Source organism: Ovis aries, chromosome 1 (genome assembly GCF_016772045.2).
Source record: "Ovis aries strain OAR_USU_Benz2616 breed Rambouillet chromosome 1, ARS-UI_Ramb_v3.0, whole genome shotgun sequence".
NCBI lineage: Eukaryota > Metazoa > Chordata > Mammalia > Artiodactyla > Bovidae > Ovis > Ovis aries.
Window position 1 is genome coordinate 156,037,993 of NC_056054.1, and position 7,912 is coordinate 156,045,904.

The window sequence follows — 7,912 nt, forward strand, 5'->3', positions numbered from 1 at the left end:
TACATGTTGAAATTTCCATTTTTTAAATATCATTAACAGTTTGTATGCATGATGCCTGATGTGTGGGTGTGTGCTCAGTCTGATAGTTATGAGGAATTTTTTCTTAAAACAATTCTGCTTATTAAGTATCATTTAACCATTATTTTATTTTACATAAATTTCACAACTCTAAGATGTAGGTGTTATAATTGCATCCCTATTAGCCTAAGCTCAGAGAAGTTAAAGAATCTGCCTTAGTTTATATCACTATTAACAGGGCCAGACTTATCAGATTCAAAATTATTGCCAGTATACTATGTTATGGTCTTTGAAAAGGCTATTTTTACTGGCCTGGTAGTATGTGTATGTACTACATTCATTGCTTTACTATTTTTTTAAAAATAATTTGTTACTAAATTGTGTGTAATCAATTTAGCATCCTTGCTTTAGCAAATTCATTCCATGAAGTCTCAAGTGACTCAGTGGTTAAGAATCCACCTACAATTCAGTAGACATGGGCTCAGTCCCTGGGTTGGGAAGTTCTCCTATAAAAGGAAATGGCTACCCACTCTGGTATTCTTGCCTGGAGAATTCTATAGACAGAGGAGCCTTGAAGGCTACGGTCTTTAGAGTCGCTGAATTGACTTTAGTCACAATTTAGTGACTAAATGACAACAATTAGAATCAAAAGTACAAGGCTGGAAACGACAAATTTTTCAAAGTATTTTATGCAAGTAATATAATTTGTTTTTAATATTTGAAAATCCATATAAATTTCTTTTCCTTTTCCATATATTAAGGGTATATGGTCAGAGATATAAAAGCTTAAAGAATTAAAAAGTCTTCATTTATAAGCACCAGATTTTTCATATGTTAATGCTTTGATTTGTTTTGTTTTCCAGCTTCCCCAAAGTGCTTACATAGTCATGCCTGAATACAGGTCTAGTTGTTTATGATATTCTAATGTTTTTCAGGCAAAGGAAAGTCTCTCTCTTTTTTTCCTTTCATACTATTCTTTCACTAATGTAAGTCAACATACAACTAAAAATTCTACAAGAGATACTGAATTAAGGAACAAATCAAAACCATTATGGTCTAGAAATGAGTAGAAAACTCATGTATTTAAATTACCAAAACCAGTGCTCTTATTACTTCTTCAATTGGGACAATTCAGATATGACTGTGATGGAACAGACTCTTTAAGAGCCATAATTTTATTCCTATTATGTCATTTGGATGCTCTTAGCTGCTTGTATATCAGAGAGCCACATTTTGACAAATCATGACCATAGAACAGACTGCTTCTTGTCAAAAGCAGAAGCACTATAACGCATTCTCCATAAAAAGGGAGACAAAGAACTGCCATGTGTGCATTTTCATAATTTTTTATAGTTGTTTCTATTTTCAAAGCTGAACATTCATCAGGGTGATTATTATATTCAAAGCAACAGAAATAACTGTATAAATCAAGCTATTTTTTTAACTGTAGAATTGTAACAACTAATTTAGAGACTTAATCTAAAACTCTAATTCTATTATAATACTCTTAGTGTCTGTATTTTTGCTTTAGATTGTCTAGATGTACTAATGAATTGACTTCTTTAATCAATATGTAACATTTACAAGTCAATAAAGTTCATAAATTTATATAGAAGGATTTCCCTGATTGTGTATACAGATAATCAATCCCTATTTCAGTTCATCTACATATCTGTGAAGTAAATTAAGAATAAATTAATGATTAAGCCCACCTCAGCCCTTTGTGAGAAAAGTCAAATCAATGAGACAATGAGATCATAGTGGTTAATAAGACCATGTATGCCTATTTGAATATTATAGGTGCTAACAGAGAAAACATTTTCCTTATTTTAATTACTGATGTTTGTTGGCATAAGTTGAACACTATTGATTTAGGAATCAGTGGCCTGAATGCTGGTTGGTTTCGCTGTGCAATATTGTGTGACCTGTTGCTATTTATATCCCAATTTCCACATGGAGACTATCACAGCTTTCTTTGACTCATAACTTTAGGAGTGACTATCAAAAGATACCAAGATATAACACAAAAATAAAATCATTATAAAAACTATAAATAGCCTTAATGATAATTTTTCTCTTAACATAAAAATCAAAAATTACCTGGAATTTGCTTCATTCAGGTGGAATCCTAAAGCCTAGTAGCCTTTTTCTTTTCAAACCTTCATAATTTTCCATGTCTATCATGGCATCTGGTTCCATCATTTCATAAAAAATAGATGGGGAAACAGTGGAAATGGTGTCAGACTTTATTTTGGAGGGCTCCAAAATCACTGCAGATAGTGGTGATTGCAGCCATGAAATTAAAAGACGCTTACTCCTTGGAAGGAAAGTTATGACCAACCTAGACAGCATATTAAAAAGTAGAGACATTACTTTGCCAACAAAGGTCCGTCTAGTCAAGGCTATGGTTTTTCTAGTGGTCATGTATGATGTGAGAGTTGGACTGTGAAGAAAGCTGAGCACCGAAGAATTGATGCTTTTGAACTGTGGTGTTGGAGAAGACTCTTGAGAGTCCCTTAGACAGCAAAGAGATCCAACCAGTCCATTCTGAAGGAGATCAGTCCTGGGTGTTCTTTGGAAGTAACGATGCTGAAGCTGAACCTCCAATACTTTGGCCACCTCATGCGAAGAGTTGACTCATTGGAAAAGACTCTGATGCTGGGAGGGATTGGGGGCAGGAGGAGAAGGGGACAACAGAGGATGAGATGGCTGGATGGCATCACCGACTCGATGGACGTGAGTCTGGGTAAACTCCGGGAGTTGATGATGGACAGGGAGGCCTGGCATGCTGCGATTCATGGGGTCACAAAGAGTCAGACATGACTGAGTGACTGAACTTGACTGAGCGACTGAACTTATCTGAACTGATCCCAAGAATAGCAAACAGAAATTTTCCTTCATACATTTACAGATCATAGAGATGAACAAGGTAAGTAAGCACCTGGTATTAAATCAGATGACTGTGCTGAAGCTATCATTTCAGATTGCCTTCGTCTCACGTACTCAAACCAGCATCAGTAGTATTCTGTACATGTGTGTTATGTACATGAGCTTGTGTGTGCCTGTGTTAATTAATTTTTTCTTTATAATAAATATATGTTATCCTTTCAAACATAAAAAATTTCAACCTCTGAATTATTCGCTGAATGTTGGAACAATTCTAAGCCGATACTCTGTGTCTTAGAGGAAACCTCTCATGCAGAGAAAATAGATTTATATTTTCCACAAGACAGAGGAGTTGGAAAACATTATATAGAAGAAACAACTAGTTTGTACAAACAGCCAGTATTTAAAAGACAACCATTTTATGTTATCATGTAGAAATTATGAATACTTCTTGTAGATGGTATCAGATGACAATAAGATGAAGTATATCTGATAGCTACAATATTAAGCTCAATTAGACAAAAAGGTACAGCAGTGTCTAATGGACAGCACACATCTATTGTTACATTACAATATACTTTGTGGAATTTGAGAATTAACCCAGAAAGTGTAGGGGAATTTCACATACTTCGTCTTTGTCTCTATATGAAATCTCAGTTTCAGAAACACCATACAGCTATCTTGATGTTAGAGTAAAAACACTCCACCAAAAATGCAAATATCATTAGATGAATGTTATTGTTTCTAAAAAGAAAGAAAATGTATGTTCAAGAAATAACTTCACTTCTCAAGTAGCTAACTACTATTTCTTTTGTTTCAGAAGTAGATTCACTTTTGAAAGATAAAAATAAAATTCAGCAATACGAATGGCAGAAAGCTAATTTATGATCACCACATAGACAGGTACTCTTTTTATTAGGAAACAAAAGAATGGCAATATTTAAGTTGTGCTGGGCTTCAGCCAATACAATTGTATTATAATCAGTTATCTAATTAAGTTGGAATGGTACATATTTGTTTGTGTTAGACAGCTCAGAGGTCAAGATACCCAAAACTAGCATAATTAGAGACTGGAAAATGAAAGCAACTTAGTCTAAAACTTTTTAGAGCAAAATATATACACATATTTTTTGTAAACTAATGTAAATTTGTTTTTAGTATCAATCTGTTGTTCAGTTTCAAATATACCTAGTTACTTTCTTACTAGAGAGTTGTAGTTAAAAGTAAATTAATGACCCTTTCTTTAATCAGCACTTTTAACTCAAGAAGCTTTTCATTTACAGTGTCTCATTTTAAAGTAAACTACAATGCAATGAACAAATATGATAACTGAATATTTGAACAAATATTCTAAAATCTTTGATATACTGGATTAGCAAAAATATTCATTGTGGTTTTTATGTAACATCTTATGGAAAAACTGAATGAACATTTTTTGGCCAATCCAGTATATAGTTTGTTCTCTGATATTAGGAATAATGAAATAAATCTTAAGAAATATATATAAGAAATATACAAAAAGGTGTGTTGTAGTATTTTCATCTATTAAAAAAAATTGGCAAATAGTGTTTATTGTGAAGTCAATGGGGACGTTTGGAATGGTCGCCATCACACCATTATTTTTTTCAGTGTTCTTTCAAGTTTCCCTAACTTATACATGCCATTTGGGAAAGAGGAACATAGGCAAACTTAGTACTATACCTGGAAATTATTGGATCATCATGTTTGGTTGTAATATACAATATTTGAGGAGTAAAGCAAGTAAAACATCATGGTTTAAACCTATTGTTATCAAACATCAACGCACATCAGAATCACTCAGTAGTGATTCTTGAGTGGGCCCAAGAATTTTTATTTCTAATAAGTGACCAGGTGATGTTAATACGTCTGAATCACTTAAGCATACTTTTAGAACTACCAGTTTAAAAGCATATGAGTTTTTAATTTTATTTCTGAGTTATATAGTAATTCAGAGAATGTAAAAAATTTTATTGTTCATAATTAGTAGAACAAGATGTTCAATTTCGGCCTAATGTTAAAATCCTATGAGCGAAAAAGTAATTGAATATGAGCTTAAAGTGTCTATTGAGAACAGATCTATTATAGTGGTGTCTGCAGTTCATATGACTGTAGAACACAGTGCTTGCTTAGAGCTCTAAGGATGAAAGCACTGTTGGTATTGGTGTAAGACCGACACTCCTAAGAGCAATAATTAAAGAAACAATCAGTGTCATGACTGTAGTAACATATCAACAGTACACCCCAAATGGAGACGAGCAGCAAAGCAGCACCAGTGTGACAAAAGTTAGGGGACCTGCTCTGTGAGACAAAAGAAAGGTTTTTGAAGTCTCTATTTGAAGAGTGACTACAAAAAGAGTCATGAATTGATACATAGCTCAAGGGTGTCCAGCTGAAGTGGACAAGGGGATGTAAAAGCCCACTTAGAATTCTTGAACCCTGATAACCTGTCAGTGATGCAGGTGTGCAGTTTTACTTGCACAAAATCATTTGTCCAAGCGGTACATCTTTTTCTAATTCATCTCCCCAATTCAGGGATCGACTTCTTATGTTACTTTTTAATGAAACAGTCAATTTTATTCAAATTCTCCGAAGTGTATAGTCAATATGCTAATTGTTCTAAAATGTTTTACCTTTATATGATAGTTTTAATATTTCACCTTCTTTTACAGTTGTTTTTTTTTTGTTTGTTTGTTTGTTTTTTATATATAGCTCTTCAATAGAAGGCAGGATCCCGAGTTACAGTTAGGAGCCTCTACTTACTATTCTGATTAAATTTCTTCTCAGTATTCATGGTCACCATTTGGCTTCTTAAATAAATGCCTTTTGGTCTTTTCAATCACTTGTGTGGTTTCATCACTTGTGAGATGGTATTGTTACTCATAACCTCATGATCTAATTTAGAATCAATCTTGATACTCAGTCTTGCATTTGTAATCAAATTTATAATCTACTTTTCAACTTATTCTGGAGGCATGCTTAGTGTAACTGCCAACATGTTAATGCTAATACACTGATGGATGTGACCCAAGTCTGAAATATGGAGACAGGCATTTTCAATGAAATCCTCAAGATAAGCCACCAAGAAGAAATCATTCACTTGCATTGATCCACATTCCTTCAGCTTTATGTGAGCCCCATGGAAGTTAACATATAAGCATTTAACAAATTCTAAAATTAGGTCTTTATATAAATATGTGCAAGGTTCCTATTGAATAAATTTGACCAGATCTTTTAGCACTTTCCTGTGTTTTCAAACATCTTTGTTTGTTATGACTGCTGTGGTTAAATAGTAGAGAATATGTGGGCACATCATTGGAACTGCAGTAAGATACTGTGGCTGGTAAAGGAATCGATCCATAATATTACTATGCTTTGGGGAGATAGAAGAAAACAGAGACCGATGAGTGAACCATATTCACTGCTGAAGAGACTGAAGTGGAGAATCCACAGAATTATTATTTATCTTTTAGCCATGCAGTCTTCCATGACTGCATTCCAATTCTGTATTAAAATTTCTGAGGTCAGTTGTCCCCAGAGTGAATTCAAAGCATTTCTATCCATTGCTGGAATCAACCCTCTAAAGAAGTAAAGATATTCTATTGCTCCAGAGTAATTTCCACATTCATATGGAATTTTGCATACCTAGCATGTATGGCACCCCACTCCAGTACTCTTGCCTGGAAAATCCCATGGATGGAGGAGCCTGGTGGGCTGTAGTCCATGGGGTTGCTAAGAGTCAGACACGACTGCATGACTTCACTTTCACTTTTCACTTTCACGCATTGGAGAAAGAAATGGCAACCCACTCCAGTGTTCTTGCCTGGAGAATCCCAGGAATGGGGGAGCCTGGTGGGCTGCCATCTATGGGGTCGACCAGAGTCAGAAACAACTGAAGTGACTTAGCAGCAGAAGCAGCAGCATGTATCTAAATATTCCTACCTAAAACCAGGCTTATCTGACATGTAGTAAAACTATATCCAATCATCCCTGGTTTTTTGCATTTGCCTTGTAGTGTCTGGATCTTCAAATATCTTCACAACTGGTTCACAATTGGTTGATGCCTGGAGTTGTTTCAGTTGTGAAACAATGCTGGGTTCGTTTATTTTTTCTCTCAAAGCATGAGGATATCATCAGAATAAAGGGAATACATCAATAGCAAAGTCTACCATGTTGGTATCACTAAGAACATCCCATTTCCATTATAATTTTTTTCGTTATGTATTTTTCTTAGCAGAGAGAAACTCGAGCAATGAAAGAACTAGAAGCCGATCCAAAAAGTATGTGATGTAAATAATCAAGTCATACTCCGCCATCTTGCTAAGGAAAAGGAAATTGTAGGAGTCTTTTTTTTTTTTTTTCAATTTAAACCCAGTAAGGGTTTTAGGCCAACATGTTAGTTCCTGAAATATGGAATGAAAGCAATCACAATTCATGGTGGTACTCTAGAATTAATATAGTTCATTATATGACCTTAAGTAAGTAGTCCAACTCTTCTAGACAATAGTTCCCTAAAACATGAATTGAACTAATTGAAATAAGTAATCTCAATTGTTCTTTCATCTCTTAACTCTAATAATCCTATGTTTAAAAAAAAAGGAAGCAAGTATATGAGTAGAAAAAGATCATTAGCATTGACACCAGGCAGATCTGGGTTAAAATCCACATTCAGAATGCTACCTTGCTTGGATACATGATTTAATCTTTCTGATTTTCAGCCACAATATCACCTCATACATGTTAGAATACTATTATCAAAAAGATAAGGTAAAAAATGCTAGTGAGGGTATGGAGAAAAAAAGAACACTTGTGCATTGTTGGTGGGAACATAAAATGGTGCAGCCACTCTAGACCATGTAAGCTTCTTAAAAAAATTAAAACTAGAACTACCATAGGGGCTTCCCAAGTGCCATAGTGGTAAAGAACCTGCCTGCCAATGCAGAAGACACATGAGTTTGATCCCTGGATCAGGAAGATCTCCTGGAGTGGG

At 34.6% G+C, this 7,912-nt stretch overlaps 1 pseudogene; it reads right to left on the reverse strand.

Annotated features, from left to right (window-relative positions):
- Positions 1 to 5,677: 5,677 nt before the first annotated feature.
- Positions 5,678 to 7,409, reverse strand: LOC114113584 (eukaryotic translation initiation factor 3 subunit E-like; annotated as a pseudogene).
- Positions 7,410 to 7,912: the final 503 nt, after the last annotated feature.